General features: G+C 52.2%; 1 protein-coding gene and 1 long non-coding RNA gene across 26 annotated transcripts in view; one reads left to right on the top strand and one right to left on the bottom strand.

Moving 5' to 3' along the window:
* LOC140429169 (uncharacterized) overlaps positions 1-9,719 on the bottom strand; it is a 35,574-nt gene extending 25,855 nt beyond the window's left edge. The window contains exon 1 of the long non-coding RNA XR_011949004.1: positions 9,432-9,719. This is a non-coding gene — a long non-coding RNA (uncharacterized lncRNA). The remainder of the gene's footprint in view (positions 1-9,431) is intronic.
* The window catches only part of LOC140429166 (teneurin-3), a 3,593,949-nt gene that overhangs the window by 2,979,140 nt on the left and 599,058 nt on the right, over positions 1-15,751 (top strand). The gene's annotated exons all lie outside the window — the stretch shown is intronic.

Below are 15,751 nucleotides of genomic sequence, written 5' to 3' on the forward strand. Positions count from 1 at the left end.
ATCTAAAAACAGGTCTCCCATCCTTCTAATTCCTGCCCTGTGCCAGCTCAGGAACCCTCCATCCATTCTCCCCGGGACGAACCGATGGTTCTCCTGGATCGGGGACCAAACCGAAGCCTCTACCTCACCCATGTGGCGCCTCCACTGCCCCCAAATTTTCAAAGTCGCCGCCACCACCGGACTCGTGGTGTACCTAGTCGGCGGGAGCGGCAGCGGTGCTGTCACCAGCGCTCCCAGATTCGTGCCCACACAGGACGCCATCTCCAGCCTCTTCCACGCCGCACCCTCCCCCTCCATTACCCACTTGCGTATCATCGCCACATTGGCAGCCCAGTAATACCCACACAGATTAGGTAACGCTAACCCTCCTCTGTCCCTACTCCGCTCCAGAAACACCCTTCTCACCCTTGGGGTCTTTTTCGCCCACACGAATCCCATGATGCTCCTACTGACCCACTTAAAAAAGGCCTTAGGGATCAGGATGGGGAGGCACTGGAATATAAAAAGGAACCTCAGGAGCACTGTCATCTTCACCGACTGTACCCTACCCGCCAAGGCGAGTGGCAGCATATCCCACCTTTTAAACACCTTCTCCATCTGCTCCACCAGCCTCGTCAAGTTGAGCTTGTGTAGGGCCCCCTGGCTCCTGGCCACCTGAATCCCCAGGTACCGAAAACTCCTTTCCGCCCTCTTCAGTGGTAGCTCGTCTATCCCCCTTCCCTGGTCCCCTGGGTGTACCATGAAGAGCTCACTCTTCCCCACGTTGATCTTATACCCGGAAAAGTCCCCAAACTCCCTGAGGATCCGCATCACCTCTGGCATCCCCCCCACTGGGTCCGCCACATACAGTAACAAGTCATCGGCATACAACGATACCCGGTGCCCCCCACCCCCCCGGACCAGCCCCCTCCAGTTCCTGGACTCCCTTAGAGCCATAGCCAAAGGCTCAATTGCCAATGCAAATAGCATGGGGGATAGGGGGCACCCCTGCCTCATCCCCCGGTACAGCTGAAAGTATTCCGACCTCCTCCGATTCGTGGCCACACTCACCACCGGGGCTTCATAAAGTAGCCTAACCCAACTAATGAACCCCTCCCCGAAGCCACACCTCCTCAACACTTCCCAAAGGTACCCCCACTCCACCCTATCAAAGGCCTTCTCCGCGTCCATCACCGCCACTATCTCCGCCTCCCCCTCCACTGTAGGCATCATGATTACGGCAAGGAGCCTCCGCACATTGGTATTCAGCTGCCTTCCCTTAACAAAACCCATCTGGTCCTCGTGAATCACCCCCGGGACACAGTTCTCAATTCTGGTAGCCAACACCTTCGCTAACAGCTTCACGTCCATGTTGAGGAGAGAGATTGGCCTATATGACCCACACTGTAATGGGTCCTTGTCCCGCTTCAAGGTCAGCGAGATCAGCGCTCTGGACATCGTCGGGGGTAGGTCCCCCCCCCGCTCGCCTCATTGAAAGTATTCACTAATAGAGGGCCCAGCAGGTCCATGTACTTCCGGTACAATTCCACCGGGAACCCATCTGGCCCCGGTGCCTTCCCCACCTGCATACTCCCCAGCCCCTTAGTCAGCTCCTCCAGTCCTACCGGTCCCAAGCCCAGCCACCTGCTCCTCCTCCACTCTCGGGAACCTCAGTCGATCCAAAAATCGACCCCCCCCTCCTCCGTCGGGGGCTCAGACCTATACAGTCCCTCAGAAAAGTCTCTAAATACCCCATTTATTCCCACCGCACTCCGCACCGTGTTCCCCCCCATTATCCCTAACTCCCCCAATCTCCCTCGCTGCCTCCCGCTTCCGAAGCTGGTGAGCCAACATCCGGCCAGCCTTCTTTCCGTACTCATATACCGCCCCTTGCGCTTTCCTCCACTGCACCTCTGCCTTCTTGGTGGTCAACAGGTCAAACTCGGCCTGGAGGCTTCATCGCTCCTTGAGTAGTCCCTCCACGGGGACCTCTGCATACCTCCTATCCACCCTTAAAATCTGCCCCACCAATCTCCCTCTCTCTCCTCTCTTTCTCCTTCTGGGCCCTAGTGGAGATTAGCTCTCCCCTAATCACCGCCTTCAGCGCCTCCCAGACCACCCCCACCTGCACCTCCCTATTATCGTTAGCCTCTAGATAGCTTTCAATGCACCCCCAGATCCACCCGCTCACCTCCTCATCCGCCAGCAAGCCCACATCTAGGCGCCACAGCGGGCGCTGGTCCCTCTCCTCCCCTAGCTCCAGCTCCACCCAATGCGGGGCATGGTCTGAGATGGCTATGGCCGAATACTCCGTGCCCTCCACCCTCGGAATTAGTGCCCTGTTCATAACGACGAAGTCTATCTGGGAGTAGGCTTTATGGACGTGGGAAAAGAAAAAAAAGAAAATTCCCTGGCCCCGGTCTGACAAACCTCCATGGGCCCACTCCTCCCATGTGGTCCATAAACCCCCTCAGCACCTTGGCCGCCGCCGGCCTCTTACCCGTCCTGGACCTGGAGCGGTCCAATGCTCGATCCAGCACCATGTTGAAGTCCCCCCCCCCACCCCCACCCCCCCCCCCCCCCCCCCATTATCAACCTCCCTGCCTCTAGGTCCGGAATCCGGCCCAACATGCGCCGCATAAATCCGGCATCGTCCCAATTCGTGCCATGTACATTCACTAACACCACCCGCACCCCCTGCAGCTTACCACTCACCATCACATACCTACCTCCATTGTCTGCCACGATGTTCAGCGCCTCAAATGACACCCGCTTCCCCACCAAAATCGCCACCCCTCGATTCTTTGCGTCCAACCCCGAGTGGAAAACCTGCTCTACCCACCCCTTTCTCAGACTAACCTGATCTGCCACCCTCAAATGTGTCTCCTGGAGCAAAACCATATCTGCCTTCAGTCCCTTCAGGTGCGCGAACACACGGGCCCTCTTGACCGGCCCGTTCAGGCCTCTCACATTCCAAGTTATCAGCCGGATCAGGGGGCTTCCCCCCATCCCCCCTTGCCGATTAGCCATCCCCTTTTCTAGGCCAGCCACGTGCCCGCGCCTCCCGCACTCTCCATTCCCCCCAGCGGCAGACCCCCGCCCCGACTCTCTCTCCGAGCTCCAGCTCACCTTTGGCCAATGCAGCAGCAACCCAGATCCCCCCCACCCCCCCCCCCCCCAAGCTAGATCCCCCCCCTAGCTGCGTTGCTCCCCCCATAGTACTCCCATAAGTCAGCTGACTCCTGCCACTCCCGCCACTCCATCGACTCCCCAGTGTGGTAGTCTCCCCACCCCCCTCATGTCCATTTGCGGGCAGTCCTCTCCAACACCGCCCTTCCCCCAGCCCCGCCCCCTTCCTTCCCTAGCGCGGGAAAAAGCCCGCGCTTTCCATCAGACCGACCCCGCCCTCTCTGGCGCAGCTCCCTTTTGCAGCCTAATCCCAGCTCCCCCACCTCGGGCCTCCCATCTCCCCTCTCCCCAATGGGGCCCCGTCCTTCCATTCACCGATGCCCACACTCTCACAAAACCCCCACTTCACCCTACCCCACCCAGCACCCAAGGAAACAATACAGAACAGAATAGAGCATCCCCCAACATCCCCCAAAGCACAATAACCACAGTAGCCCCCCGCGACCTCCCCTCTCAACCGACCCTCAGTCCGTGTCCAACTTTTCGGCCTGAATAAAGGTCCACGCCTCCTCCGGCGTCTCAAAGTAATGGCGGCGGTACTTAAACGTGACCCACAGTCGCGCAGGCTGCAGCATCCCGAATTTCACCCCCTTCCGATGCAGAACCGCCTTAGCCCGATTGTACCCGGCCCTCTTCTTGGCCACCTCCGTGCTCCAGTCCTGGTATATACGGACCTCTGCATTCTCCCACTTGCCGCTCCGCTCCTTTTTTGCCCATCTTAGGACACACTCCCTATCCACCAAGCGGTGGAACCGCACCAATACCACCCGCGGCGGCTTGTTAGACTTTGGCCTCATCGTCAGGACTAGGTGGGCCCCATCCAGCTCCAGGGGCCTCGGGAAGGCACCCGCGCCCATCAACGTATTCAGCATCGTGACCACATATGCTCCAGCATCCGACCCCTCCACTCCCTCCGGGAGACCCAGAATCCGCAGATTCTTCCTCCTCGACCGATTCTCCATGTCCTCGAACTTCTCCTGCCATTTCTTATGCAGCGCCTCGTGCGCCTCCACCTTCATCGCCAGGCCCAATAACCCGTCCTCGTTCTCCGAGGCCTTCTGCCTCACCTCCCGGATCGCCGCCCCTTGGGCCTTCTGAGTCTCGACCAGCTTGTCGATCGAAGCCTTCATCGGCTCCAGCAGCTCTGCTTTCAATTCCGTGAAGCAGCGCTTGAGAACCTCCAGGGCAGCACAGTAGCATTGTGGATAGCACAATTGCTTCACAGCTCCAGCTCCAGGGTCCCAGGTTGGATTCCGGCTTGGGTCACTGTCTGTGCGGAGTCTGCACATCCTCCCCGTGTGTGCGTGGGTTTCCTCCGGGTGCTCTGGTTTCCTCCCACAGTCCAAAGATGTGCAGGTTAGGTGGATTGACCATGATAAATTGCCCTTAGTATCCAAAATTGCCCATAGTGTTGGGTGGGGTTGCTGGGTTATGGGGATAGGGTGGAGGTGTGGACCTTGGGTAGGTTGCTCTTTCCAAGAGCCGGTGCAGACTCGATGGGCCGAATGGCCTCCTTCTGCACTGTAATTTCTATGAATCTATGAATCTATGCTCTTGCGTCCACGCTGCCTGGTCTCCACCCGCCGCCATCTTGGCTTTCCTCCCTCGCACTTTTTGCTGCACCAGAATTACTTTTTTCACCGCTCCACTCCTGATCCAATCCATACAGTGCCGGGGAAATCATACTGTCACCTTCCCACACTGGGAACCGTTGAACAAATGCTGCTGGGGCCCCTCAAAAGAGCCCAAACGTCCATTTCTGGCAGGAGCTGCCGAACGTGCGACTTAGCTCAGCATAGCCGCAACCGGAAGCCCGACTCTCTGTACTTTCTAACAGTCTTGGGCCGAGCAGTTGCCATACCAGGCTGTGATGCAGTCAGATAGGATGCTTTCAATGGTGCCCTAAAAATCTGTAAGAGTCAATGTGAACATGCTGAATTTCCTTAGTTTCCTGAGGAAGTATAGGCGCTGTTGAGCCTTCTTGGTTGTCGCATCGACGTGGCTGTACTAGGACAGATTGTTGGTGATGTGCACACCTAGAAATTGAGCTGTTTTGCAGTCCATCTCAAACTTGGAACACATGTTAACAGAATATGGGGCAGAATTCCCCCCCCCCCCCCCCCCCAATGCCGGGTGGGAGAATCGCCGCTTGCCGTTGGTAATGGACAAGCGGCGATTCTCCGGCCCGGATGGGCCGAGCGGCCTGCCCAACACACCTGATCGCTGCCGGCGGGAACAGCGCGGGAACACTGGTGGGGGGGGGAGAGCGGCCTGTGGGTGGGCGAGGCGGGTTCCTGCACCGGGTGGGGGGGGGGCTCAAAAGGGGTCTAGCCCGCGATCGGTGCCCACCGATCGGCGGGCCGGCCTCTCTGAAGGAGGACCTCCTTTCCTCCGCTGCCCCGCAAGATCGATCTGCCATCTCCTTGCGGGGCGGCTGCACCGACGCTGGCTGCCGAATTCCCCGGTGCCGGTTTTTTGGTGGGGGCGGGGATCACGTCGCGCTGGTCGGGAGCCGTTGGTAGTGGCCCCCCCGGCGATTCTCCGGGCCATAATGGGCTGAGCGCTGCCCTTTTTCGACCGGCCCCGCCAGCGTGAAATATAGAAGGTCCATACCGGCGGGGCCTGGCTCAGAGGGCGGCCTGTGGAGTCCTCAGTGGGGGCGCGGGGGGGATCCGGCCCCGGGGGCCCCCACGGTGGCCTGGCCCCCGATCGGGGCCCACTGATCTGCGGGCGGGCCTGTGCCGTGGGGGCACTCTTTCCCTCTGCGCCAGCCTCTGTAAAGCTCCTCCATGGCCGGCGGGGAGAAGAAACCCCCTGCGCATGTGCAGGGATCAAGCCAGCGGTTCTGCACATGCGCCAGAACACGCTGGTGCTCCCGCACATGCGCCAACTCGTGTCAACTGGCGGAGGCCCTTCGGCGCCGGTTGGTGCGGCACCAACCACTCCAGCGCCGGCCTACCCCCGGAGGTGCGGTGGATTCCGCCATTCCGGGCGGCCCGACTCCGGAGTGGTTCACGCCACTCTTTGCGCCAGTACGGCCGCCCGCCGTTTGGGGGAGAATCCAGGCCAAGATCTTTCCCATTTAAGCCAGAGGTCAGGAGGAATTTCCTTGCTCAACGAGTGTCAATAGTCTTTGGAGATCCCATCCCCACAGAGCAGTGCAGGCTGCGTCATTGAATATATTCGCTAGATTTTTTTAATGCAGGGGAGTCGAGGGTTGAGGGGAGCAGGTAGGCTGGAAAGTGGAGTTAAGGGCACAACCAGATCAGCCATTGACTCATTAAATGGCAGAGCAGGCTCGACGGGCCGAATGGCCCACTCGTGCTCCTATTTCTTGCCACCTCATTATTATTTTTTAATATTTGAAGTACCCAATTCTTTTTTTTTCAATTACGGGGCAATGTAGCGTGGCCAATCCACCCACCCTGCACATCTTTTTGGGTTGTGGGGGTGAGACCGACGCAAACACGGGGGCGGGTTTCTCTCAGCCCGGGGCCGGGCCGGAGAATCCTTGCAACCGCGCAAATCGCGCCACGCCGCCCCGACGGCACGCAATTCTCCGCAGAGCATTGGCGCCGGCGTGGTTGGTGCGGCGCCGGTCGGGGGCCGCTCTACGCAGACGGCCCGCCGATTCTCGGCCAGGGTTGGGCAGAGCAGCCGTCGTTAAAACGGCAAGTCCCCCTGGCGCCGTTCACAGTTGCTCTCGGCCAGCGGGAACTCAGCGTGGAAGGGTCGAGGGGTCGGCCTATGGGGGAGGAGGGGGGGTCCGACACCGGGAGGGGGGGGGGTCCGACACCGGGAGGGGGGGGCCTCCGATGTGGCCTGGCCCGCAATCGGGGCCCACCGATCGGTGGGCTGGCCTCTCTGGCTGGGGGCCTCGTTTCTTCCGTGCCGGCCCCTGTAGTCCTGCGCCATGTTGCGTCGGGGCCGGCACGTTGAAGGAAGCCACTGCGCATGCGTGCGTTGGCGCCGGCGCCACTGTGTATGCGCGGATCAGCAGCTGGAGCGGCGTGAACCGCTCCTGCCGTGCTGGCCCCCTGTAGGGGCCAGAATTAGTCGTCGGGGCAGCCCGTTCACGCGTCGTAAAACGCGACGGCGTTTACGACAGCGTGCACTCTCTGCCGCGGGATCAGAGAATCCCGCCTGGGGTGTATGTGCAAACTCCACACTGACAGTGACTCGGGGCTGGGATCGAATCCGGGTCACCAGCGCCGTGAGGCAGCAGTGTTAAACACTGCACCACCGTACCATCCTTGCCACCTTATTATGAAACAAAATCCCAGGTTCTATTTTATCTATTTAAAAAAATAATAATTTAGAGTGCCCAATTATTTTTTTCCAATTAAGGGGCAATTTAGCGTGGCCAATCCACCTAGCCTGCACATCTTTGGGTTGTGGGGGTGAAACCCATGCCGAGGTTTTTTTTATGACAAGTGCCGAGTACGAGTCTTCTTTCCCAACCCAGCTTCATCTATTTATTCTGGTCAAAGAATGTCAGAGCAGTTCAAGTGTCAACATTCCACATGAGCCTCCCCCAACTCTGCTTCATCTACCCCCTATCAGGTGAACTTTCTATTCCTTTCTCTCTCTCGTGCTGACCCAGCCACCCCTGAGCTGCAACATAAGATTTCTTGTTGAGGGGCGGGGGTGGGGAGGGCATTACGTTTAAACGCTTGACCTTTCAGAACTCTTGGCAGGAGAAATGCGAAAGGAGCGTAGTCTATCGAAAAGGGAAGTGGAACCCAATCGTTTGGGTAGCCAGTTGGGAGCTAAGCACTGTTTTTCTTTCTCTGTGCGAACTCCTTGCAGTTGTGCACAGCGTTTTCCCAAGTGACAGAGCTCACTTCCTGACTCTGCCACACAGAACAACGTCTGATTGAAGTATTTGAACATGATGCTTACCGCAGCTCGTGTCACACTCCAGCATATGTCTACTGACCTTCAGTGCATCAAACAAGATGAATTGTGTGAAAGCAAGTGATTTCACTTTGAATTGCCAATTTCTACAGGTAGAATCCGATGAGAAACCAATTTGGAACTGGAATAAAACTAACAGCTTGAAGGAATTATTGTGTGCCACTTTAAGAGCATCAGCTGGACAGTGTAAAGGAGCAAATGAATGGGAATCACATTGTACGGCTCACTTACACAGGCTGAATGAGATGTAAACTTAAATTCCTGTCAAGGCAAAAAAAAAAAAGATTTAGCTTCTGTTGAAATTGTGGGACTTTGGGTCATAAATATAAGATAGGAAACAGAAACAGCCTGTGTTTAATTGAACCAGCATGTGAGCGAGAATTGGATTTGGGGATATGGGGGATGGTTGCCTTGAGTGCAGTTGGTTGTCTGGACTGTCTGGGGTCTGCACAATCTATGAAATTTAGCACCTTTCATAACTGATAAAGGGAGTGAAAGACTTGGATTTTCCTTGGCTTTCAAATCTCCAGTTGAGTGATGGTAACAGTGGGGAAAATTGGACAGTGAGGTTGTGGTGAATGTATTGCTGTAACCATTCACCATGTGCATATCTGTATTACGCTGTTGCCCATGTGGGCTCCACCTATGGACCATTGTAAGGTATTACCTATGATGTAGCATGTTGGGGCCTGTGTGGACTCCGCCCCTGGCTCCACCCCTTGAGGGGAGGTATAAAGAGCACTCGCCTTGTAGGCGGCTCCCACTAACAGATCAGTCGCATGCAGGCACTGTTCTAGTTGATTAAAGCCACAGTTTACTTTTACTCCTGGTTTCGTGTGAATTGGTGGTCGCATCAGAGGTCTTCCGCGACCTACACTCAACCCTAATGTACTTCCCCCAAATGTTGGCTGCCTCCCTTCTCAGCCTGCTCCATACAAGTGCTCCTGGCCCATTTCCCTCCTCTGACCCCGGAACTGGTCTCTGTAGTCCAGGGCTGGGTAGGCCTCAAAGGTTTGCGGGAGGAGATAACAAACTTTGTTATTGTCACTAGTAGGCTTACATTAACACTGCAATGATAGGGCAGCACAGTGGCGCAGTGGGAGAATGTGCAAACTCCACACGGACGGTGACTCAGGGCCGGGATTCGAACCCGTGTCCTCAGCGCCGCAGTCCCAGTGCCACATGCCTCCCCCCCTTGAAAGTAGTGTTAAAAAAAATAGTTTGCCAGTAACAGCCTCAGAAAATAAACTGTCTTCAGCAGCAGAACAATCTTGTAATGCTCTGTCTCCTGGGAAAGTTATGCACAGAAATGCAAAAAGCAGAAATTTTTTTTTAAAATAACTTACAGCTTGCTCCGAAAAAGAAAGGATTTGGTCAGTCTTTTCATCCAAATTTGCTTTGAAGTAACTCTGTAACAGAACCATTTGACAAGATTTCACACACCTTTTGTTGAACTGAGCAAGGTTTCTCAAAATAAGCTGATGTTTGAGCGAAATCCTCATCACTCGTCCAGGCCAAATGTGTCTTTTGTCCGATCAGTTGGACAAAGCGAGAGAGAGTGCGATGAGGCTGGGATGAGAATTGTCCCAGCCATCAACACAGCAACCGAAAGTACAAACATGAATTGCTGATGCAATGAAAGGAATGACTTTATTCCCTGAAGTTTTATTCCTTGTATGTTTCCTGTGTTCAAAATTGGTAAAGGCCCCCGCGATAACCTTTACCAGTTGAATTTGAGTGTCTGCAGCCCATGAAGCAGCAACTGAGAGCGGTACGTTATTCAGCAGTGCCACCTAGCCATGAACAGGCCGTAATGCTATTGAGTCACTGTGCAGCCCCATTTAGTCATCCAAATTTCGGAATCCAGGGGCAGGTTTCAACTTTGTCTGGTGGTGTAAAATAGGCAATAGCAAATCATCAATGGGAATAGAAAACTGGGAGAGATGTGAAACAGACCACAGTTTCGGAAAGATCTGTTTTTCACTGTTGCACAAACTCCAATGTGGAGGCCACCCTGATAAATATTTGCAATGTTAAAACTGCAATGTTAAAAGTTTGGAAACTTCTCAAGGATCATTAATTTCATCGCACACCGCATCTCTCTTCTCAAGGGGACGTGACATGAAAACAATAATGGCATTCTGCCTTGTGGAAGCTCCCTGAAGGTGTCGAACATACAGCGGCGCTGGGGGAATTACATAATTTAGGATAACCAGGGTGGGGGGGGAGGGGAGCTGCCTTTCCATGAAAACAAAGCTCCTTCATCTTGTTTCTGTAGCATCCATTGTGCAGAAGCTCAAAGTACGTCTCAGCCTAGAAGCAGAAAAAAGTCTGTCATGTGCTCACGCAAGAAATGATGCTGCTGCACAATGACTTGATAAAATGAAAATGAAACAAATTAAGGAATTCATGAGGCACCCATGCAGATTTGTTTTCACATGATTGCCACCTGAATCGGTCAGATTTTTGAGCCAGTTATTATCGTGAGTGGGAACACTAACGTGTGATGTTTCATGAAGCAATCAACCAACACGAACATTGTGATTGTCATAAAATCTATGACGTTTTGCAGTAATGGATTTGTAACCTGATTAGGTAATGTATGAGTGCGTGGATCAAATTACTTCACTCGTTCTCTTCACTGACCACATAGATTAACTGACAGAATTGCCCCTTATATAAAAATAATTGTTTAAACTACCATTCGGCCCATCATTTTCTTGCACTCAAATCTACCCTTTGACCTCCTTGTAGCCAGATGCACCTTTGTGAAGCAGAGTGGGGGTATATATTGCCCTCCTAATCTCCTTCTTTTCCCTCCTAAAGCTGCTGACTTTTGCTGTGATGTGGTTCTGCTGTCGCAAACTGCTCATCCAGCATTCTGTCCTGTTTTGCTTTTTGACCTGAAAAGGTGGCTGCTGAACCGTGAAGGCCATCACAGCCCCAACCCAACCCAGCCCAATCCTGTTCTCATCTAATGCCCAATGTGGTAAGTCCATCAGTGGGCAACTGGGAATCAATTAGGAAAGAGACCAGACAGCGCTGAAGGAGACCATTTAGTCCATTAGGCCTGTGCCAGTTCAGTGCTGAAGAGAACTATCCAGTTATACCCACTCCCCTGTTCTTTCCCTGCACACTTTTCCTTTTCAAGAAGCTATCCATTTCCTTTTTGAAAGTTACTGTTGAATCTGCTTCCACCACTGCTTCACACAGAACAGAACACCACGTTGCATTAAAAACAAACCCTCATCTGCCCTCTGATTCTTCACTGATTTTGTTTTCTCCTCCCTAGGCCAGAGGGCAGTGAAAACAACAGTACCATCCAAGCTGGTGCCCCAACAGGGCAAAAAACTACCTCTTTGTATAGGATTAGTATCCAGAGTTCACCCTCAACCATGAGAAATCCCATGCATGATGAACAGAAACTGGCATCCCGTTCCTTTTCTGTTGAATCAGTCTGACACCCATGAGAAAAATTATCAAAACCATTTGCTAATTTCTAAGGCTGTTTCCCAGTGCATTGGTTTGTTACATTTACATGGGCCAGGATGTGATTGCAACGATGCCCCTGACTGAGGTTGACCGTGTATGTTTGGGAATGCAACTGAGAACGTGTTGGGTTTTTAATGTCCTACCTCACGATCTGCTGTGTGAGAGGCTTCACTTGTTCCCAGCCACCTAACAGCAGTTAATCTTTGCATTTATTGTAGGCTCCCGTGGGATCACTGAGCCACACACTGTACCTACGAGGGCACTTTGCGTTATTCCTTCATGCATCTGGGCTAAACTCCTGAAATTCCCTCACTAATAATATCATAATCCCTCCTCTGAACTAAATATGATAACATGACAATGTCATCCATATCCCCACAACAAATTAGAGGAGAAAAAGCTGCTTGTGGAATAATGTGCATTACGTTATTGTTGAAGGAGCAGGAAAAACAGAGGTAGAGGAGATAGTCACAAAGGTGTGGCAGAACTCCTGAATGTGTTCATAGGGACCCAGGAAAGCTGGCGGTAACCAATTAAATCATCCCCAGGTTGAGAGGGTTGTTAAGAAGGCGTACGGTATGTTTGCTTTTATTGGTAAAGGGATTGAGTTTCGGAACCATGAGGTCATGTTGCAGCTGTACAAAACTCTGGTGCGACCACATTTGGAGTATTGCGTGCAATTCTGGTCGCCGCATTACAGGAAGGATGTGGAAGCATTGGAAAGGGTGCAGAGGAGATTAACCAGAATGTTGCTTGATATGGAGGGAAGATCTTATGAGGAAAGGCTGAGGGACTTGAGGCTGTTTTCGTTAGAGGGAAGAAGGTTAAGAGGTGACTTAATTGAGGCATACAAGATGATCAGATAAATTGGATAGGGTGGATAGTGAGAGCCTTTTTCCTCGGATGGTGATGTCTAGCACGCGGGGACATAGCTTTAAATTGAGGGGAGATAGATATAAGACAGATGTCAGAGGTAGGTTCTTTACTCAGAGAGTAGCAAGAGCGTGGAATGCCCTGCCTGCAACAGTAGTGGACTCGCCAACACTAAGGGGATTCAAATGGTCATTGGATAGACATATGGACGATAAGGGAATAGTGTAGATGGGCTTTAGAGTGGTTTCACAGGTCGGCGCAACATCGAGGGCCGAAGGGCCTGTACTGCGCTGTAATGTTCTATGTTCAATGTGGACTGCTGCCCACCTCCTGAAATGTTGCCAGCCCAATCAGAGAGCCAGAAGCTAAGCAGCTTCAGCAGTACCACTGGGAGCGTAGGTCATTGCTGGGACTGCACCTCATTATCTGCAGGCTGAGGGTACATTGATGACCATGTGCCCTATCAGATTGGTTAGCTGGGGTCTGGGATGCCAGGGATAGTCAGACAGGCCCAACAAAGTGAGGGGAGGCCTTGTCAGTGAGGCAAGGTGGTGTTGCATTGCCGTGGGTGTGGCCATTGTTGCCAGAGAACTCCCACCCTGTGCCGAGTAGTGCCAGAACTGGAGAGACACAGCCCCCACTCCAGAGAGCGTGCTGGTGGCAGGGGACCCACAGCCACTGGTGAAATGTCAGTGGAGGCAGGAAGGGGCCCTTAATGGTCCACTTGAGTGGCTCTATTGGGCTGTGGATGGGCTCACTGATCAATGGCCATCTTTCTCGCCAATGGCAAAATGACAGAGAGGCAAGAAGGTGCCAGGCATGCCTGGCCCGTGTCATTTTCCCAGTCGTCCTGCCTCCCAGCCCATCTCCAAACGCCTGATAAAATTCAGTTGATGTATCTTAATGTTCAATTGCAAATACTGCTGCCATCAACTAAGGCACCTTTACATGAAAAACAATGCACTCAATTGCAAATATGTGACACTTCTGCCCATCAATTGCCAGCCATAATGTCAAGATTTTGATCTGTGGAGACCCCACTGCATTGGGGGTCCACACGTAGATGAACTGCTGTAACATCTCCAGTTCAAGGTAAGCATTGCACTATCTCTCTTTTAGTAGCAGTAATTGGGACTCCACAGCTTCCAATTAGCCTTAGCTAAGAACGTTGGGACCAACTAACTTATACAGGAGGGAGTGACTCATGCAATAGGGAAGGTCTCTGTTTGAACACCATCTCCCAAGACCTTGTGTAAATATAAAGGTGACTTATAATTCAGTCCCAGTCCATGAGCCTGATCAGACTTCTATCCCTGTTGTTTGCATTGCAGTCATAATTTAACGCTGGTACAGTTGTTTCCAAATGAACATATTTAGCACACACTGCATGTGTATACGGTGATATTGAATATTGGCATTCGCTTCCCAAATCTCAACACGGCCAAAGGTCTTTAAGTAGGTAATACATATTCAGATTATGAGAGCTGTCTTGAAACTCACTACTCTGCAGAATTTATTTTTACAGAGCAGGGGGAATCGTGGCCAGTCGATTGTGATTCTGCTTTCATAATTGTTTTTTTTTTAATCTAGAAGTTTGGGGTATTTAGGTTTCTGATCTGATTTTATGTTTACATTGGCTGTTGGATGGAGACACCAAAGTTGTTGATGTGTGATAATATTTTAATAATATTGATAGTTATTCAATCAATGTGCCCAGGCTCTTGCCGGAGGTTTCTGCAATTATTCACAGTTCTGCAATTATTCACTCAGAGGTCACGTTGACCATACTTTAAGGATACATTTTAAAGTGTTATTGTCAGTCTCACTTTGAAAAAGTGTTTATGTTTCCCCGAGGCTCAATTGAAATGCCTCAATTCAGTGAGTTAGCTTTGCTGAACCATGTCCAAATTTCTTTGAAACTGAAGAAAAAGCTAGCAGAATCTGATTACGGGGGGGGGGGGGGATGATGGCACAGCGGTGATGTCACTGGGTCAATAATCCAGAAGGGTACGGGTTCAAATCCCACCACGGGGGCTGGATTTGAATTCAATAAATAAATCTGAAATTTGAAGCTAACTTCAGCTATGGTGACCATGAACTTATCATCAATTGCTGTAAAAACCCTTCTGGTTCTCTAATGTCCTTTCAAGAGGAGAATCTGCTGCCCTTACCTGGTCTGACCTACATGTGACTCCAGAACCACAGCAATGTGCTTGACTCTTAACTGCGCCTCTGAAATTTTCACTTTTTATTTTAAAATTTAGTGTACCCAATTCATTTTTTCTAATTAAGGGGTAATTTAGCGAGGCCAATCCACCTAGCCTGCACATCTTTGGGCTGTGGGGGTGAAACCCATGCAGACACGGGGAGAATGTGCAAACTCCACACGGACAGTGACCCAGAGCCGGGGTCGAACCTGGGACCTCGGCACCGTGAGGCTGCAGGGCTAACCCACTGCGCCACCATGCTGCCCACTGAAATGTTCACTTGGGAAGGGCAACAAATGCTGGCTTTGCCAGTGGTACTCCGATCCCATGAAAGAATAAAGAAAATAAAAATGACCCTTTCTGGTGGTGGGAGAAATAGCATACAAACTCGATATATAAAAAAGTATATCTCAGGTTAGATTCTCCCATCCCCCGGTCGCGTGTTTCTCAGTGGCGCGCCGTTCGCTGGCGGAGGGATTCTATCTTCCCGCCGCTTGTCAATGGGATTTCCCATTGAGGCCACCACATACCACCAGGAAACTTGCAGACGGAGAATTCCGACCCTCAAGTTCGCTCTTTGCCCAAACAGCATTTGCTGATTATACGGGCCAGATGTTTGATGACAAAGAATGGTTTGGTGTCTCTAATTACGTCATGCCTCAGGAAGAGAATTATCAAAGAAATGTAAAGAAGCTTCTGAAGTCTGACCTCCTCTCCAGTAGTTCACAGCTGTTTGCAGACTCTTTAGCATGTGGACCGGTATCGTCCTGTGCTGATGCACTACATTTACATTGCTCAAACCAGCATCCTCGGCAGTGTTGGCTGGGGCTCAGTTGATAGCACCTTTAGCTCCGAGAACATTGTGGGTTCAAGTCCCACTCCAGGAACCGAATCTGAAAATTTGACTGCAAACCTTCGCTTTGATTCTCTCTCTCTCCACGGTGCAGCTGCGCTTTTCCAGCACTTATTGTTTTTATTTTGAGAGGCAAGATGACATGTTGATGTCAGTTCCACCTGATTAACATGCCATTTGCCTGTTTTCAGCTGGATATCCCTCTCTGATGGTCTTTTAGAGACGCCCTCTCCCCCCCAGC

Source organism: Scyliorhinus torazame, chromosome 9, assembly GCF_047496885.1.
Source record: "Scyliorhinus torazame isolate Kashiwa2021f chromosome 9, sScyTor2.1, whole genome shotgun sequence".
NCBI classification, from domain to species: Eukaryota; Metazoa; Chordata; class Chondrichthyes; order Carcharhiniformes; family Scyliorhinidae; genus Scyliorhinus; species Scyliorhinus torazame.